Source organism: Oreochromis niloticus, linkage group LG13 (genome assembly GCF_001858045.2).
Source record: "Oreochromis niloticus isolate F11D_XX linkage group LG13, O_niloticus_UMD_NMBU, whole genome shotgun sequence".
NCBI lineage: Eukaryota > Metazoa > Chordata > Actinopteri > Cichliformes > Cichlidae > Oreochromis > Oreochromis niloticus.
This window is the reverse complement of record NC_031978.2, coordinates 27,378,739-27,399,873: the sequence shown is the minus strand read 5'-3', so window position 1 is coordinate 27,399,873 and position 21,135 is coordinate 27,378,739. Positions and strand designations below refer to the sequence as shown.

The following is a 21,135-nucleotide window of genomic DNA, read 5'->3' as shown; positions in this document are numbered from 1 at the left end:
GAAAGAGTAAAGTAGTGGCTGCCACGACCAAAATTATAAGTCACCAAAAGTCACAAATTTGTTTTTAAAATCAGGGTACGGCTAAACAAAGGCTTTGGGATAAAGTGAGGTTGCACTTGCACATTTAGCAATGCAATACTGCCACCACGTCCCCTTTTTCAGTCACTATGAGCCCCTCCAGCCATGCATTAGATCTGCCTGTCACCCCCATCGGTGCCACCTTGCACACTTCACATTCTAATTCTAATCAATGTCACTTAGGTCAGACTGTTTAGAGGTCGCCCCCATTTCATTCACAGCTTCCTTTTCAAGCTTCATAACCATATGTCTTTTAACCCATTAGTTCCCACTTCCTGACTTCTCAAGGAGAGCCTTTCTACGTGACCGCAGGATAACACACTTTAAAGCGCCAGACGACTATAAAGCCTGAACAATAACCATAGCTCAGTTTATTTAAATATCACAAATGTACAACAAACGTCAACTTAATTGTAAGGTTTGTGTTGTAAGGTAAAGCTCATACAACATTAGAGACAGAAACAGCAAACCAATAATCCCCTATGACCAAGCACATAGTGACACAGATGTTTTATACTGTGCTTTCTTATATTATCAACTAAGAAGACTGGTGACACTCATACCTTAGAATATATATGAAGCCACAGCTACACCAACTAGTTGGCCTATGTTAGCAATAAAGCTCAGAAAAGGAGACAAGAAAAAAGAGATAATGTATCTCTAGCTAATCAGCAGCAATTGTGGAGCTATCACATGACCCAGTGTCTCATAATTCCAAGAAAAGCTATCAAACTATATCAGACAGGAAACAGTTAATCATGAGAAAAGGTTAGCTGGTATCAGTTAACTTGGAGGAAGTGTCATCAAGCCTCTGCTTGATGACACTTCCTCTTTGCTTTGAGAAAGCGGGAGATCTGAAGAATATCACTGAGTATGCAAGATCAATGCAAGCTTGAATATCAATTTATTTATTTATTTGAGCAAAGCATTTGGAAAAATAATACAATTTAACATTTTAAGTCCAAACTTGTTGTGGCAAGTGAGTGATATCATTTTTTGGGGATATTTTCAATGTGGAATATGTTCAACTAAATAATTGTCATGCACTTCTGTGAATAAAAACAGAAACTAGGAACTACAATTTTACTGCAGAAATTCAACCACCCTTTTTTTTTACGTTTCAGAAAATGAGGTTTGCAAAGGCCATGACAGATCATGATGAAGCGCTCAGAAAGGGTGAGTCGCATTGAACCTAAAAATACAAGTCATTTACTTGAAGAATTTAAGAGTCACTGTCTGTCATTTTGTAGACACATCTGCACACACTTGTCCTTTACGGCTAATCATGTATCTGCGTCTTTGTTGCCTCCTGAGTTTGAACAAGTCTCAGATGGAAAGTGCACAAACATATGCCTATTATTTCTTTAACTGCTCAAAAATGACTCAATTTGGGAATACTGCTGCTACTTTCTTACCAAAATTGATTGTTTGAACAATAAGTTTTTTGTATGTTATCTCGTAAAAGTTTATAGCACTAAATAACGTTTTTCTCAGACTTGTTACCTGCTTAAATTGCTACTTTTTTGCTTTATACCAACAGCAACTAGTAGCGCTGAAGTATCAGCAAACACAGGTTTATCTGTTTATGATTTTAAACGCTGCAGAATACACTAATTATCACAGTCAAGTGGACTTTTGATGTGCTGCTAACTCAAGGATACAACTTGCACCAACAGGTCTGTTATCCCAAGGCTGCTGTCAGTCACGTAGTAGGTGTAGATTTACATAGAGACGCTGAGTCATACACATCTCCATATGGAGCTTTGGCCTGATCCCCTGAGGCCGCCAGTGTGTGTGTGTGTGTGTTGTCTTTTTGTCTTTTTTTAGGCAGAGGAACCTTCACACCCTGACGGGTCACACGGAGGGAGAGAGGTCAAATATTTGACTGTTTCGGTGGAATGTCAACAGAGAGGTTATTATCAGTCAGAGCCCAACGCTCAACACTGAACAAACAAAAATACAAACAAAAAGAAAACAAACTATCCAATCAAAAAAAAGAGTGTAATTGTAAATTGGTTATAGAAGATTCACACACAGCTTTTATATGCAGCTACTAACTAAAGGTAATAAAGAGTAGCTAACTTAAAAGAAAAACGCAGCTCCATTACCAGAGGTCACTGAAACAATATTTACTTCTTCGTGTGCTTGCTGCTAATGACTTTTCATTTTAGTTCAGTACTAGTGACAAACTATCTCTAAACATTTTATTCTAGGGGGCTTAGTTGTATTAGGAAAATATGTCAATTGAATTATTAGAAATGCGCCGTTGAACGCCATTTGAATAATTTCTGACTTCTGTCTTGATTCCTGCTGTAAAAAGTTCATAATTATGGAGATAACTATTAATTCAGGGTTACTTGTCCGGCTCAGAACGTGGCAAAGAATTCATTAAATTGCTTATGTGCTACAGTATTCCAATTATGATTGTCGAGTCCTTTAATCTGACGATTAATTAATCAGAGAAAAGCTTAATCGGGTATTACTATGATCAGAGCGTGCTATTAACACGTGTCAGTTTAATATATTTGAGCAGCTTAATATTAAGAAGCACACAGCACTGAGAGCTGTGTGCAGCAGTGCTTTTCATTATAATGGCGAGAGTAAAAGTTTAGCTGGCGGACAGTTACAGTTCGAGCAACAAAAAGGCGATCCATAGCACCTTGTCAGTGCGGCCCCCCATCGAGCGCACCGGCTAGTACAATAACTGCCTCTGTGGCTGTAGCCCAGACACATCTGCTACTCCAGGCCCTGTGTGCAGAGATGTCAAATACTTTCAAGCTGTTTAAGGTGTGAACTGGACTGGAACAGAAAACCTTGGCAGGGGGCTCAGCAGTTGAACAAGGACAAAGGGCACCGATGGTGATGTCCTTGTAAAACTTCATCTGTAACTCCTCGAGCATGTTTAAACTGCTCATCTTTGATGAGGTTAAACAGAGTTCTTAACCCTGTCTTTGTGTGACAAGAGCGGGGGGAAAGGGATCATTAATGAGATCTACGTTTACCTCTGTGCTACACACAAGCCAAACATCTGCAGAAAAAGATGAGCGGATAGTTTTTCCTCTCTTTCTTTCTTTCTTTGCTCTGCAGACAAATGCGAGGAGGGCAAGGTTCCCAGCTCTGGTATTTGGCATGGCGGCACTGAGCAGGCGCCTGGATATGTGATTTACTCTGAAGCCTCTGCCTCCTGCCCCTGTCTGTACTGACACTAGTAACCATTGTCTTCTCATCTGAGCCTACTCAGCCATAGCTGCTCCGTGAGCTGCCCATCTTTTGTTCTAGCTTCTTCCCCACAAAGCTGAGTGCAATGGCCTGTCGGGCCGCCTGGATTATTCATGAACAGCAGGGACGTGTGGCTGTGTGTGTTGTTGGGTGGTAAAGGGAGGGATTGGGGGTTTGGGTGTGTGCGTGGAAGGGATGGGGGTGGCGTTGACTCCCAGTAGAGCCAGTGCATGAAGGATGGCCCTAAATAGTCTTCCTTTAGGAATGTGTATCTCAGTAGAAGAGGGGGATGGATCCTGACTGGAGCTAGTGTACTGGTTATGTTTCTTTTTTGTAATACAGTTTGATATATGAATGTAACTTAAGATTGACAGTAATAATAACATAGGAGTGGAATTTGTTATTAACATTCATTTGTTGCAGTGTGAGCAACATATCCACTGTGACAGTTATTAAAATCAAAATTACGCACCCTCAAAGATACATTTAGACCTCTTACAGTGTGAACTGAGCTTTCAGTGAGGGTGGATGGATATGGCGGTGATGCTTGAGGATCTATTCATCGAGGGGGGTTGGTAGATACAGGAAAAGCAAAAGAAGCGGGGGTGGGGACTGACGGGAGTTGTTGTGGGGATATGGGGATGGGCAACTGTCGAGCAACCCCAAGGTACTGCCTGTTATGCCAAGCAGAATCAGTCTTTTTCCAAGAAGCTGAAGCTAATCTGTCATCCTCAACAAACGCTCCCTATCTCAGCACCCCTGACACCCCCACCCCTTCTTTTAGGTGCCTTCCTCTTCACACACAGAGGGATGGAGACGACACTTAATAGCTTTCAAATATACTGTGCTGAAGAGCTAGGCTGCTGTTTTCTCTCAATACAATATGTAAACTTCCCAAATAAATAAATAAAATCTATTACACACACGCAGATTGTGTTATTCTGCAAATCAGTAATGTGTTCCCTTATAATCCAACAATCCAGTATTAGTACTCATTAACTGATTACACGTAAATGTAACCTGATGCCTTTCAGTCCAGGTGTGGCTGAAGAGCCCTAAATTTTTTTTAATTATTAATAGAAAAACTGATGTAGAGCTTGAGCAGTGTTCATCAGATACATTACATTTCCATGCTTGTTTCCACCAGCTCTAGATTTGCCCAAATTTTTAAGAGAAACACAAAAACATCATAAAAACATTTATTGACTGAGAAAATCAGCGATCACTGATTCTCTTTTTCAAATGAAACCTTGCCTTAAACTCTGTGCTGAGGAAACACAGTTCAGTAACAGATGCCAAGCCCTGCATTGTTTTCTAAATACTCTACTTGATACTCAGATTTCATCTGGATTTTTATCAGTTAGTTATTAACTGGATTCTGCTGTCTTATATTACCTTTAGGCAGAACAGGATGCAGCTGAGACATGTATCATGGACTTCAAACCCTGGAGATTTGCTTGACTATCATTTAAACAAATTATTTTTACCTCATAACCATTTGTGTTTTTCAAGCTCACTGTCAAACATGAGCTCATGTATGTCATAAATCTCCTCTTTGACTTTGGTTTATGGTTCTTTCTTTGGACTTTGCTTCACAGCTTTTATTGTCCTCCTGCAGCTTTGATCTCAACATGTATTACATTGTGTATTGTAAGAGGACCAGGGATTTCTCATGTACTTCACTGTGGTTCATGACTTTATTTTGATTCATTTTTTACAATAAATGTTTGTATGGTGGTGGCGATTTTACTACATTGCTGTTTGTTCATGTCTGTACAGTAGTACAGAAATGTAGTAGCAGCTTAATAACCTCCTGACTAAAATGTGAGGAGTAAATGCTAAAATTCCCCAAACAACCTCAAGCTCTTTTTTTTAATATATGCAGGACTATATTGTGAAAATCAGGACAATTATTCTTTTACATTAAAGACTTTTTGTTGAAATTCATTTTGTGGATCTATTTCCAAATTGGAGAATGAAAAAAATACATTAAATATTTAGCATCTCATTTTATTCTTTGTGGTTATGAGGATCATTATTTTGCATGCTGTTCTATGGGTTTCTTATGTACATAGCTGAGAGGAGATGAGACTCATTCGCTGCTGTTTCACTGACCCTGCATGTTAATGCTGCACAACATGTAGCTGCACAATAACTTTGGTGTCAGATCAAACAGACAAGCCAGTCAGTCAAGTTTTTTTAAGCTTGGAATAAAAAAAACAGCTTCCATTCAGATGAAATGGCACAAATACCTTTAATGAATCCCACAAAACAAAAAAGATTTTGATTGTACTAACAAAACCAAATAAATATATACAGAAGCAGTACAGCCAGTACTGATATATGTATTAAACAGACAACAGATGAATTAGTATTTGGTCCATTTACACAGTAGCACATTATATTGTATTTAAAATGGTAAAAAAAATATTTTCCATAACTGAATGATTTGACAGTGAGCTCTGAATAACTAACCTGTCCAAAACATCAGCAGCAAAGGTCCAGAGCTCCAGGGCTACAACAGTTAACTCACCTATAAGCTGTCTTGAAATGAGCCCCCTATTATGTTACAGCTGGCTTGAAATTGAATTAAACTGAACTATTTTAATTTAGCCACATTGGAGGGTTTTTGTGCATGAATGATCTGTTTAAGGTCATCACAAACCAGCTCAATCTGATTTATATCTGCACTCTGACTAGGACACTCTAAAACCTTCCTTTATGCACTTATTTATTATTTGCATCATTTAAAGGTGACTTGCTTGTTTTGTATCCTCCTGCATAATCCAAGTGAACTTAAATTTCAGAGCACTGATGGCCGAAAATTTTCCTTCAGGATTCTGAATTTCCAGGATTTAAATAGTAATAATAACAATAATAATAAATTTTATTATGAGCGCCTTTCAAGTCACCCAAGGACACTTTACAATAGGATAAAACACATAGTAAAACAATGGCAAAATAAGAACAATAAACAAAGGCACAAGATAAAATTAACAAACAGTGAATTCACAGTGAATATGCAGATTTGAACAGATAAGTTTGAGTTGGGATTTAAACTGGGGGAGAGAACCAATGTTTCTTATTTCTGGGGACAGAGAGTTCCACAGCCTGGGAGCAGAGCACCTGAAAGCTCTGATTCCCATGGTGGTGAGGCGGAAGGAAGGTACAGCAAGCTGGATAGAAGAAGATAGTAGATAGCTAAATTCATGGTTTCACTCATTACAGCAAGTTGTCCAGATCCTGAAGCAGAAAAGTACCCTTTATGACTCTTAATATGATGTATGTTTTATGAAATGCCGTTAGTTTTATGGCAGATACAAAGGAATGTGAACCTTCCAAGAAGTTCAACTTTTATCTCATCAGTCAACAGAATATTTTCTTAAAAACACACAGCAAGATGTAATTTGGGAAATGTGAGATGAGCTTTTGTGTTTGTTTTGGTCAGCAGTAGTTTTCACTTTGGAAGTCTCCTATAGATGCCATTTTAAACCCAGTCTCTTTCTTATTGTTGAATCATGAACTCTGATATTAACTGAGGTAAGTGAAGTCTGCGATTCTTTGTTCTGGATTCTTTTGTGACCTCCTGGAGTAATTTTGGTAGGCTGGCCACGACTGGGAAAGTTCACCACTGTTGTAAGTTTTCTCCATTTGTGGATATTGGCTCACAGCGTGGTTCACTGGGGTCCCAAGGTCTCATGATTGGCTTTAGAACTCTTTCCTACCTGACGGATGTCAGTGAGTTTGTTTCTCATCTCTTCTTGAGGGTCTTTATATTGTGTCAATATTTACAAAAAAACAGACATAATGATGGCCACAAATTAAATATCAAACCAAAACAGAAATACTCCCCTCAACTTTACAATGAAATGTTAGTTGGGCAGATTTTGATATCAGAGGTTTTGGCATCTCCTTTTTTCCCCACATTAAAATATGGGAAGAGTTTCTCAGTGAAAGTGTCTCTGTGGGTGCAGATCTGACTCATGTCTTCAGGGTCATAGAAGGACACCTCCCCCTGTCATAGTCCAGCTGGACTCTGATCCTCTGGAGACTCTTCTTCACTGTCACAGTCTGACCATCACCATTAGTGTATTTTCCACTACGGTGCACTAAACACCAGACTCCAGAATGTGGTGAAACAGAAGATTCAATCTTATCAGCTGACTCTTTAATTAAACCCACTATCCAGTCAGGATGGTCTCCCACCTCCACCTCCCAGCTGTGTTTCCCTGAGCTGAAGCCCTCAGAGCCAAAAACAGTGATATAATTAGTGTTTCTCTCTGGATTATCAGGAAGCTCATGCTTCGTATCTCCATGTCTCACACTGGTCAGATCATCAGACAGATAGAGCCAGCGGTTTGCAGTGTTTGGGTCCAGAATGACAGGACTGAAGTGGACCTTCTCCTTCATCTTCTCCCACACTCTGAAGGACAGGTTGCCTAGGTGTTTGGCCACATCTATCAGTGCTCCTGAGACCAGCTGTGGATCTGACACTGAGCTCTGGGCTCTGGCTCTGCTCTGAGTGTCTTTATAACTGCTGAGGAATGGCACCCTGTGTTTCTGCAGCTCTTCTTCAACAGCAGAGATGCTGTCTGACAGAGAGGAGATCTGCTCCTCAATCATCTTCATCTCTCTGCTGATATTCCTCCTCTTCTGCTCCTCTTCCTCCCTCAGAGCTGCCAGTCTGGACTCCTCTTCCTCTTTCAGGAACTGCTGGAGCTTGTTGAACTCTGCTCTGATCTGCCTCTCTGTGGACAACAGCTGCTTCTTCATGTGTTCCCTCATTTCATTGTATGTTTCCTCACTTGTTTGTATTTGTTCCTCTTGTCCTGCAGAGACTTTAAGTCAGATTTCAGCTGCTCCTTCAGGTCACTGACTGCTTCTTCTACAGGAACCACTTTGTGACTCTGGTGGAGAGAAAACTCACACACAGGACACACAGCTCTGTCTTCATCCTCACAGTACCAGTAAGGGACGTCTGGATGTTTATCACACACCACCTCCTCCTTCTCTTCCTCCTTTTCTTTTTCTGTCTCAGGTGAGCTCTCACTCTGCCTCTTAGCAAAGGAGTCAGCAAGTTCTTTGAGAGAAACGTTTATACATGTTTGATCCTTTGAAGATTTTCTTTTACAAATGGGACAGTTTTTGTTTTTAGTTTGTTCCCAGAATTTCTGCAGGCAGCTTGAACAGAAGCTGTGGCTGCAGCTCAGAGACACAGGATCTCTGAATGTCTCTGAACACACATGGCAGCTCAAGAAATTTTCTACGATTGCAAGTTTCTCGGTCATTTCCACTGATTTTCAGATATTTCATTTTAGTTTATAACAAAAGTCACCAAAACAAAATCCTTTTCAGTTATAATCCACTCACTGTCAGTTCGTCAGTTCAGTTCCCAGCATTCAAAAATGTCTCCGTTCCATTCGATACTGTTGACCATAATATCCTATTAGAGCGATTAGAACATGCTGTAGGTATTACAGGTACTGCACTGCAGTGGTTTGTATCATATCTATCTAATAGACTCCAATTTGTACATGTAAATGGAGAGTCCTCTTCAGACACTAAGGTCAATTATGGTGTTCCACAGGGTTCAGTGCTAGGACCAATTCTATTTACATTATACATGCTTCCCCTAGGCAACATCATTAGAAGACATAGCATAAATTTTCACTGCTATGCAGATGACACGCAGCTCTATCTATCCATGAAGCCAGGTAACACACACCAATTAGTTAAACTGCAGGAATGTCTTAAAGACATAAAGACCTGGATGGCCGCTAACTTTCTGCTTCTTAATTCAGATAAAACTGAGGTTATTGTACTCGGCCCTGAAAATCTTAGAAATATGGTATCTAAGCAGATTCTTACTCTGGATGGCATTACCTTGGCCTCCAGTAACACTGTGAGGAACCTTGGAGTCATTTTTGACCAGGACATGTCCTTCAACGCACATATTAAACAAATATGTAAGACTGCTTTCTTCCATTTGCGCAACATCTCTAAAATTAGAAATATCCTGTCTCAGAGTGATGCTGAAAAACTAGTTCATGCATTTATTACTTCCAGGCTGGACTACTGTAATTCTTTATTATCAGGAAGTCCTAAAAACTCGCTGAAAAGCCTTCAGCTAATCCAAAATGCTGCAGCAAGAGTACTGACAGGGACTAGAAAGAGAGAGCAGATTTCTCCTGTTTTGGCTTCCCTTCATTGGCTTCCTGTTAAATCCAGAATTGAATTCAAAATCCTGCTCCTCACATACAAGGTCTTAAATAATCAGGCCCCATCTTATCTTAATGACCTTGTAGTACCATATCACCCTATTAGAGCACTTCGCTCTTGCACTGCAGGCCTACTTGTTGTTCCTAGAGTATTTAAAAGTAGAATGGGAGGCAGAGCCTTCAGTTTTCAGGCCCCTCTTCTGTGGAACCAACTTCCAGTTTGGATTCGGGAGACAGACACTATCTCTACTTTCAAGATTAGGCTTAAAACTTTCCTTTTTGCTAAAGCATATAGTTAGGGCTGGACCAGGTGACCCTGAATCCTCCCTTAGTTATGCTGCAATAGACGTAGGCTGCCGGGGATTCCCATGATGCATTGAGTTTTCCCTTCCAGTCACCTTTCTCACTCACTATGTGCTAATAGACCTCTCTGCATCGAATCATATCTGTTATTAATCTCTGTCTCTCTTCCACAGCATGTCTTTCATCCTGTTTTCCTTCTTTCACCCCAACCGGTCGCAGCAGATGGCCGCCCCTCCCTGAGCCTGGTTCTGCCGGAGGTTTCTTCCTGTTAAAAGGGAGTTTTTCCTTCCCACTGTCGCCAAAGTGCTTGCTCATAGGGGGTCATATGATTGTTGGGTTTTTCTCTGTATTTATTATTGTGCTATCTACTGTACAATATAAAGCGCCTTGAGGCGACTTTTGTTGTGATTTGGCGCTATATAAATAAAATTGAATTGAATTGAATTGAATCCGTTGTGATAAAGAAGTGAGTTTCATTTCCTCTGTAATGGGTGGAACTGATAGTAATGAACCTATCATTTGACTCAGTCCCCACTAGATGTTGCTATTTCTTTGTTATAGATGTTAAAGGAAAATTCCATGCTAAAGAAGAACCATGTGAAACTGTGGTGAAATTTTAAGTGTGACTATATAAATTATGCTACGATTTTGGCTAAACTGATATATATTTAAGAATTTTTAGCTCCTCTTCTCAGAGGTCCATTGTTGTTTTTTGTTAATTGCTTGCAAACCAAAAGAATCAAACAAGAACAAATCCTATGAATTACATTTTCCTTTCTATGCATAATGTGTCTCTGTTGTAAAAATATATTTAAAAATAGCATTGAATTTAATCATGTAATCTGTTAGAAAACCCCCAAAGTTGATTCTGTTTATCTGGACGTAGTATTTTGTGGGAGAAACGTTTCGTCACTCATCCAAGTGACTTCTTCAGTCTCAGCTGACTGCAGGTTTTCTCCAATCTTATAAACAGTACATTTGCATAATGACTGAAACCAGTCCACTGAAGGAACAATGGGCTGGGAGGTCAGTGGTTGTTGATCAATGGTCATGAGAATTTGCATAATTAAGATTAAGGAACTTAAAGATTAAGGAAGATTTAAAATTGGAGATTTACTTTCCTGGATGATTGAGAATGCATCAAGATGTTAGAAAATCTTTTTTGTGTAATCTCTATCTTTAAATTATTTCGATGTTCCTTTAGTTTACATGAGTCTGACCCATGATTGAATCATAACTGGTGGTGTAAGAAAAAAAAAAGCATGAGCATCATAGAATCCTAGTAAATCACAGCGTTCACCACCTCTTTGACAGATTTGTGACATCAGAGGTTTTCACATCACTAACCTGAGTTCTTCTACTCTTTTTTTTTTCAGCTTCAGATGGTCACCGTTTGTAAGACCTACTTTATCAGAGGCACTTCAATGAGTGAATGAGCTTCAGCAAGGGTGCAGTTACTCAAAGGGATGGTGAGTCTTTGTGTCAGTGAGTCATCTACTAATCAGAGAGTCAGCAGTTCAATCCTGTCTCCTCCTCCTGCAAGATACTGAACCCTGAGTTTACCCTGATGACTGTGTGTGTGTGTGTGTTAGGAAGAAAATGCGTAGGCGTAGAGTGTGAATGGGTAAGTGAGGCTTCTAGTAAAAAGTACTTAAAATGTGCAAATATAGTACGAAAGTACCATGTAAGTACCAGTCCATTTACAAAATAAAGCACAATCACACACTGGTGGCAGACTGATGGTACTAATGTAACTACACAATAACTTAAGTGTCAAATCAAACAGACAATCCAGTCAGAGACATCAGCAGTTCATCAGTATAAAGAAGAACCAGTTTCCATTCAGATTATTGATCAGGGCTGCACAGTTAGGACTGAAATGGCACTGATGTCATTAAACATAATAGATCAGGAATCTACAGGATTGATTGTGCAGCCCTGCATTAGTGTAGTGGTATGTATAAGTCTCTATTGTAGCACTGTGATGTTTGGCAGATATTACCCAAAATCTGTGGCTGTAACTGCAGCCATCACAACGGAAACAATCATCTGCAACCATGCAGCTGCACTGCTTCTTAAAGTTGAGCTGCATGTGAGGATAGAACAGACACAGAAACCACATCCTCAAGAATGAACAATAAATGGACCTTCCCATAGAGAATAATTCTATTCTACATCAGTGACCTTCATGTAAAGGAAAGATGTGTCCGGGAGAGAAGCCAGCACCACCGAGTCAGATCAGAAATGATCACAATCAAATTTTCCCCCCGTCCCTTAAACTTCTGTCCTGTTTCTACACGGACTGATCTGCTGCTCAGTGTCCATCGCTCCCTCCTTTTAAATCCTGTTTATCAGTTTGAATTCAGATGTGTCAGTCTGAGGGTGAACACAATCTAAATAAATTTAAATATAACCAGGTTGAAGGCTTTTTACTAAAAATGTAAATAATTAATTGTTGTCTGAAAGTAATATTGATATGAAGGGTATATGGATTCCCAAGAGCTGGAGTGGGGAACCTCTTTTCTTTGCCAAGGTCTTTAATGTTGAAAACTGCATGACACACTGGCAGACAGAAAAGACAGTTCGGTGAAAATATCAATTCTGGGGATCTGGAACACGGAAAGTAGAATATCTGAACAAATGGAACCAGCTAACCTCAAACACCGGTTATTATTTGCATAGCTCCTGTGTTTTTTCACCACTGGTTTGTACACACGTACAGAAAGACATTACTATGACATCCACTTCAAACTGGCCTACACAGTTGTAACACACCCAATAAAAAAAAGATTCTAGGTCTGACCAACCGTCTCAGCCGTGGGCAAAAAGATGACAGTCAATAAAATTCTAAAAGATAATTTATTGACAAATAATCAAGAGATAAAAGATAAAACAGTCCAGTGTCCCCTTTATGAATCAAATAAAACACACAATCTCAAGGCCAGAGCCAGCTATGCCACATTGCCAGTTGCACTCCACGTGTTGCTTTCAACAGGGTTAGAAGTTGTCCTCTGAGACCCACCACCCTGCAAGCATATAGCCAGTGGTCACTCCAGCCTCTGCAACTCTGCTGCCTTTAGGCTGTGGCATACAGTAGGCCCTGGCCTGCACGGAGAGACAAAATGACACATTTACTATAGAATTCATAGCGCAAAACCCATCCATACCAAACATACCAGATTTCATCACATAACATACCTGCACAGACAAAATGACACAGCAGTGTTTGTAGTGTGGGCTATAAGTAGACCAGTGTATCAGTGCAATCAAGTACACCTGCCTCTAATTAGTCCAACCCCATTCCAGCCATTAGCTCACCAAAAATGTGACACACACACACACACACACAACCACTCCCAACCCAGTGCAACTTCACACAATAATATGGAGCTGAATTAACACAGGCACATTAGTCTACCATGTTACACAATGATGCTATGATACATGATATTGAGACACACAATTCTAATCTGATATGACATTCTTAGCAAATTTACAGCAAATAGAACAAAGCACAAATTCATTTTTTTAATTTGATCTTTTTTATTATTAATTTTTATTTTCTTTTGTTTAGTGGTTTGGTGCTGTTTCTTAACTCAAAATGTCCTGTTGTAATTGGACATTTTGAGTTAAGAAACAGCACCAAAGCCCAACAACACTTCCCTCATGGTGCTTTATATTGTAAGGTCAAGACCCTACAATAATGCACAAAAACTCCAACCCCCTAGAGCAAGCACTTTGGCGACAGTGGGAAGGAAAAACTCACTTTTAAAAGAGAGAAACCTCCGGCAGAACCAGGCTCTGGGATGGGGTGGCCATCTGCCTCGGCCCGTTGGTGATGAGGGAAGGAAGTTGGGAAAAGAAGAGTGGTTATTTTTAACCACTCTGGTTTTAAAATTAAATTTAGATTGCCCAATGTAAATGCATATTTTAAGCCAATTTAAGTGCAGTTTGGATGAGAAACTGCACGTTTCAGTTCAATTTTAGCGTGCACATGAGAAAGCCCTAACGATGACATTTTGGCTCCTCAGTTTGGCATGTGTTTTGAAGGTTTTGACGATTGCTTCGTCAACCACTGGGTTGTTTGACTTCATTAAGAGGACTGGAGAAGGCCACCTGTCATGGAGTTCATTGTACACCGTCAGGCTGAGCTGTTCAATGTTCTCTAAGGACATTTTGTAGTTTTTGGACAAAACTTTGTTCCAGATCTTATGGGAAAGCCTCTGTATAATGAAATCTGATGCTCCGGGATGCCATGTCGCTGTCTCATTTTCTTGGCTTATAATGTGCATTACCAGATCTTTGGTGAAATTTTTCACCACTTCCATGTACTCTTCCCTGTTTTTAGAGACACTGAGTACTCTTCTTGGTAAAGCCAACAGGTGTTTGGTGAAGGTTGGGACAGTGATATTATCAAACTGTTCCCTCAGATTAAAAATCAGATATTTTTCCTTGCAGTTGTGTGTTTTGCAAAGATCCTTGAGAATGGCCTTGTCTATCTTTTTCAGCCATTTTGGGGATAGGTCCAAATGTTTCAGCTCAATTTCAGGCCAGATTCTCTCAATCAGGCGATCGCTGATGCAGTCAGGAGTCAGGCGCTCTGTGAAGAGCTTGTATTTAGGAGAGACTTTTTCTATGGCCTGTGAAACCACCAACTGAATAACTCTGTGGACACACAACTTTTCCCCCATGTTCAGTGTTTTCGTGTTGACTCCGCTCTTCTCGGCGCTCTGATACACCTCCTGCATTTCTAATGAGGAGGACTCTGGGGTTGCCGTGTCTTCTATCTCTGTCTCAGCCTCCGCTAATTCTTTTCTCTGCGTGTCCAGTTTGTTCTGCATTTCTTTTGTGTCCTTCACCAGTTTCTGATCTTCCAGGACTTTCTCTTTTTCTTCCTCCAGATTTTCTGTCTGTGTTTTCTGATTCCACTGAGTTTCCTTCAGAGGGGCCTCGTGTTTCTGAAGCTTTGCGAGCTCGGCAGACAGACTGTCCTTCTCCTGTTTCAGGATCAGGATTTCACTGTCCCTCTGCCTATGCTGCTCTTTCAGACAGTTCTTCTCAAGGTCAAAGATGCTGGTCTTTTCCTGATCTGAAGAAGTCTGTTCCTCTGTTTCTTCTCTAGCTTGGATCTCATATTGGTCCAGCTTGGTACGCATCAGTGAAATCTGGGCCATCAGCTGTTTGATTTGCTGTCTGGCTGTCTTTGAATCCTCTTTTAAAAGTTGATTTTCCGACAGAGTGTTTAGAAAGGCTTTCTTAACCTGAATAAGGTTGTCCAGAGCACTTTTTGGCAGAGTGCACACAAAGTTTTCTTTCTTGCCTTTCTGAAGCTGTGCAAACTCAGCAGACAGACTGTCCTTGTCCTGTTTGAGGATTAGGATTTCGCTGTCCCTCTGCTGACGCTGCTCTTTCAGACGGTTCATCTCAAGGTCAAAGATGCTGGTCTTTTCCTGAGCTGAACAAGCCTGATCCGCTTTTTCTTTAGTGGTGCTCCTCATTTGCACTTTGCGTGACACTGATTCATCAGTGAGTTCTCCAGCTTGGATCTCATATTGGTCCAGCTTGGCACGCATCAGTGAAATTTGGGCCATCAGCTGTTTGATTTGCTGTCTAGCTGCCTTTGTATCCTCTTTTAAAAGCTGATTTTCAGACAGAGTGTTTTGGAAGGCTTTCCTAACCTGAATAAGGTCATCCAGTGTACTTTTTGGCAGAGTGCACATAAATTGTGGTTTTCCTTTCTGGTTGCTCATTTTCGACATTAAAACAAAGCTGCGGTGTTACAATAAATCAGATATTCAGATATGACTGAGGGTAGCAGAACAAAAGTTCATCTAGTGAATGGCTCGTGACTGTAGGTAAGAAACGTGCTTGTCCAGTATGCAGGTTCACCTGGCTATTTAAGGATTTGAGTTGACTGTGACGTCATTGCCTGATTCTCTTGCCTTTCATTTTTGAAACAGGCCCCGCCCACAACAACGTTCCCTATTGGCTCATTGACAATAGGTCCTGCCCATAAAGGCTGTCAATGGCTGTATCCCAGTTCAGGGTCTGCAGCCTTAAAGTACGCAGCCTTCATGGTCCTCAGGGGCCGCGTACTCAAAGACCGCTATTGCCGGAAGTGCGCGGCTTGTAGGCTTCTGAAATGGGACGGTCTAGCCTACGACGCTCTGCCCAGGTTGCCTAGCAACCATGATACCAACCCCTGGAAACGTGTCATACAGCTTTGTTTGACAGAAATGAAGGAGAACATATTTTGTTCATTTGTTTCTACTTGAGCTCTGTGTGATTTAATAAGTATCTGAGGCTGAAACCACGGGACTGTAAAAAAAGGATTGTTTGGCTTCATTTCTGTACTGAACAGTCATTTTAAGATTAGCTAGTAAATAACAATTAGCTAATGTTGTCCATGAAACTAAAGTCATCTCACTTTGGTAATATAAATATAATATGGCCAATATTAAAGTTATTATATTAACCATGATTAGTTATTACAGCAGTGAGCTTGAACTCTGTGTCAAATACTGAGCTTCAGTAAAGATTCAAGTTGCAGTCATTTATATTTCCTATCACCTTAAATCTTCACTCAAAGACAAGTTTCTTTGACAGTGTATATGTAGATGTATCATATATAAGAGACAAATATTGTTCGTTTATTATGTTGGCATTACTAAATTTGGCTCAATGCTTACATATATGTGTAAAAAGGAAATGTACGAGCTGTGATAACTGTTTCTGATAGAATGAAGAGCAGACTGATATATTAAATATTCCTTTATTGGGTGAGAAAATCAGACCATGTCATAACTGCTTCAAGTCATACAGAATAGATATCAGAGCCTTAAACAGGCTGACTTCTGCTAAATGGGTCAAACTGGGCAGAAAGTACACAAACACATAACATCCTTATAGAATATGATGTAACACTATAGATCAACTTACCTCGGAATATATAAAGCATATAAACAATTATAGCAATATGATGCAACAAACACAGCAGTACTACTAAACCAAAATACTCAAAGCTTCATAGAACTGAAACAAACATGGACATTTATTTTTAGCTCCATCCTGCTGCTGATACATACTTTAGGTTTCTGAATATTAAACTTGTTGCTGCCTTTCATAGTGTGTAACTTGAAGGCCCTGAGTACTTTCTCCCACACTGAAAACACTGGGATGATAAAATTATTTGAACATTACCTAATAAGACTGATTCGGGACAGACAATTGGTTATTTTAAACTTTTCTAGCAGTCCTTCACAAACAGGGAACAGTCTGTCTATTCTCTCCATCTGTCAGCTGCTGCTGGCTCTTCCTCCTCCTCTTCCTCACACACTGCTGAGTTTGTCCTGGTGGATCATCAGGGGTGCAAAGCCTCACAGATGATGTCCCTCAGTCTGTCCTCACTCTGGACACTTGCAGTTGTCACACATGGAAATCAAATGTGTGATAAGCTGCAGGATTCAAACACAAGTGTAACTTATAAATACATGTTCATACTTTTATTACGCAATCAGAGAGAAAGAAAAAGAGAGGGAGTGCAGGACAGACAGACAGGTGACAGTCTCAGGTGTATACACTGCTACAAAACAGCACAAGAGAAGGAGGATTTAGTGTTTGTGTTATTACGAGTGCTGAACAAGAAGAGTTCCCAGATGGTACAGTGGACACATGTGTGACTCCTGTGATTAAAGCATCTTTCTTTCAGCTTAACGAGTGAACCGTCAGCTCGTTCAAACACACGTTAAAGTCCGTTTGGCTCGACACCACCGAACAGAGGCAGCAATATGACATAGCTAACATTAACAGTGCAGTGAATCCTGCTTGTGCCGTGATCTTCAGGACTGCAAACTGAGCAGCATCACTGACGTTGTGAATTCGCCGTCATTCAAACAAAGGTAAGTCAGCTTGAGTACTGCGAGTAAAATGCGTTTGATTTCCCGCCGAACATTCAGATTAGTGCAGCATAAATTCATTCATGAGGGGGAAATTACAGTGAGAACATGTGGAGGCTCTGTTAGATGGATAACATAGTGAGTTCAGTGCACTGATGTGACATTGTCCTGAAGGATTTAGTTATTCTCTATGGTTAAAGAAATTGCACTAATTCATTCATATTTATCATAAATAATCCTAATTATACACCTTGCTTCCGTGTTTATGTCCTGTGTAACTAAAAATACATTCTATTTTAGTTTTATACATTGATTAATAACCTGCAGAATCTCCCTATCATATTAAGTGATTCATAATTGTCACTTAAAGTCGAACTTTATGCTTTCTCCCTCTTGAAAGTGATTACATCCTTGCATTACATACTTTAGGTTCATTTTTTGCAGGCGGGTTTCTGAAAAAAAAAGAGGCAGATTTAGAATATAACATGCAGCGTTTTATAGATGGATACATAAAAAGAAAAAATTACATATATGTGCTAAATTTCTAAACACTTTATTTGTTACATTTGTGATAAATGGATTTGAAAGTAGATAAAACACATTTGTGTCAGCCTTGGCTCATTGAAGTTCTTGTCTTTAAATGAACTTTGTCTGTGTGTGTTTCAGGTACTGCACTCTCAAAGACTGAATGAACCAGCATTGCAGCCACGGGTCATTGTGAGCATCACAGGGAAGGCTGAAGACGCTCACTGCACCTGTATGGCCGGAGTCGCGGAGACCTGCACCCATGTCACTGCTCTTCTGTAGAAGCAACAGTGAGGATCTGTGGCACAAGGACTGTTACAGATGAACCTGCATACTGGGTTTTGCTGGATAATATGACCAAGATAAAGTCAGAGGTTTGCCATAAGATAGACTTCTCCTCTTCAGCTGCCCCAAAAAGCCCCTCAATCAAAACATAAACAGACCGATCCGTAGTGACAGGTAAAAGAAGCCGTTCTTAAAAAAGAAAAATTCCACCTGCTACTGTGGAGGAGTTGTCTAAGCTGATGGGAAAATATTTCTCCAAGCATATTTCTGTTCTGAATAACCCATAATGTTTTATTTAGGGGGTCTACCTTTGTGCCTGAAGTGCATTGCCATGTAAATAATTTGCATTTACTGAATATGTACTTACCAAGTACCACTGTTCAAAAAGTTGAATAAAGAAACAAATCATTTTCTTCCTTTTTTTAATTAAAACCACTTTGTAGAACATCACATCAGTAACAATGTAGAATCAACGTCATGTATAGTTTACAAATGACGAAATGTTTACAGAAAATCATGACAGCATTTAAATCGTCTCACCCACTACTAGCATTCTGTAATTTACTGTCTCTTTTGAAATCTTATCACTACATATACAGCACAAGACTTTTAAGAGTATTTAACAAGAGCATTTTTCCCTGGTTTTACTACAACACTGGGGCACATGTTCACCAAAACGCAGCAAACCTTCGCCATCTTATCTTAAGTCTTAAGTATCTTAAGTAATCTGATTGGCATGGTGGTATGTAGCATATAGTTTGAAGCAGGGATTTCAGAGTGCCCCATGTGTAGCGTTGGAACCCAGTCACGATGTGTTTCATCCATTTCATAGGCTGGTTTGCTGCAATAATGAAAAACAATTAGCAACTCTATAAGTAGAACGTATATAATTATTATAATTCTATAACTGTTTACAACTGTTTATAACTTGCATAGTTCATGTTTCTGTATAGTTTTCATATTTTTATCCTGTTCATAGCCTGTACATACTTATAGTTATAGCATATTCATAACATATCTTCATACGGTCTACATTGTAACATACCCATAATAGACCCATATTTTGTAATATACCTATATTATGGCTAAAGCACTTTTGTTGCCTGTACTTGTGACATGTGCAATGACAATAAAGTTGAATTCTATTCTATTCTATATCTACAAAATCCCTCATTAGGATGTTTGTTCCAATTTGCTATGACCTCAGAGCACATTGAAAATAAAACTAATAGGCTATAAAGAGTAATATGAACTTATTTAGAACTTACCTGAATGAAAATGTGTGGAGCACACCAACAGATATCTGGGGATGGCAGAGAACTGAATATCAGCTCGTCTCACAGCTGCTATCCAGGCTAGACGCCTTCTTTAGGTAACATCTGATACATAAGCTCCCTCACGTTGCTTCCAGGTGGGGAAAGAATGAAAAGAGAGCCCATTTTCCAGCTGATTCCCTTCCCGATCGTGCATCTAACGTTACAGCCGACAACACAGCAAGTGCGAACCATTACTGATGCTTTCACTCCTTTAGCCCTTTGTTTGGCCTGCTAAAATGGCGCCTCGGCGGTCACTCCCCTTCCTGTGACATCACGCTCCAAAGCCCTGTTGGCTCATTGAAAATAGATCCCACAAAGAACAGGCTGTCAGAGTTTTACAATTAAATTCACATTTAGAAATAATAAAATAGAAATTACATAAATATATATTCATTTAAATTTATTATGATTCATCCCTCTTCATTTGCCCGAAAACCATTTTCACCACTTACTCAAAAGCCCTTCTCTGTGGTAGAAAACCTTTATTTTCCACGCTCTCTTCACTTCCATCCGCCTCTATCACGTCTTTTTGCCCACTCCGAGATTATTGCCTGTCCCTGTTGCTTACTCATAATAAGGTAGGAAGGAGCAGGTGACCTGATCTATTAATGTTTTCGACACACAGTTTACTTCTAACTGCGCGATTTTTTACGATGAAAAAACTATATCTTTATTTTCTTTGTTATATATTGAAATAAGCTGAACTCTCGTGTTAAGAAAAGAACGCAAATTTTTAAATCAACCTTAAAACCAACCACACCGATAAAAGCTATTTGCTGTTTTAATAACGTTTAATTGCCACTGTATGAGCTTATCTTCTGTTACATCCTTAAGAGAGAGACCTGCAGCTGCCTCCTTCCTTTGGCTCCTTGAGTGTCTTTATCTGAGCATCACTTTTGTCTCCACTATGACGCCCCTGGTAGCAACATTTAACTTTCAAGGCTGTTTACAATCAGACAAAAAAGTCTCAGTTTTGAGTGTAATCACAGCGCCATCTGTTCAACACGACGTCTGTGTGCAGACTCATGACCGTCGTGTCATGTGGCAAAAACCAAGGAATTAATTGTGGATTTTAGGAAGACCAGGAAACCCTTGACCCCTGTGACAATCAAGGGGGTCAACGTGGATATTGTGGAGGACTGTAAATACCTCGGAGTACACATAGACAATAAATTTGAGTCAGTCAAAAACACCACTGCACTTTACAAGAAAGGCCAGTGTCATCTCTATTTTCTGAGGCGGCTGAGGTCCTTCAACATCTGTCAGACAATGCTCAGAAATTTCTACGAGTCTGTT

The 21,135-nt window shown here is 39.9% G+C and overlaps 1 protein-coding gene and 1 pseudogene across 2 annotated transcripts in view; both read right to left on the bottom strand.

Moving 5' to 3' along the window:
- The window catches only part of inpp5a (inositol polyphosphate-5-phosphatase A), a 283,427-nt gene that overhangs the window by 46,083 nt on the left and 216,209 nt on the right, over positions 1-21,135 (bottom strand). The gene's annotated exons all lie outside the window — the stretch shown is intronic.
- On the bottom strand, positions 7,119-8,707 carry LOC109204867 (nuclear factor 7, brain-like; annotated as a pseudogene).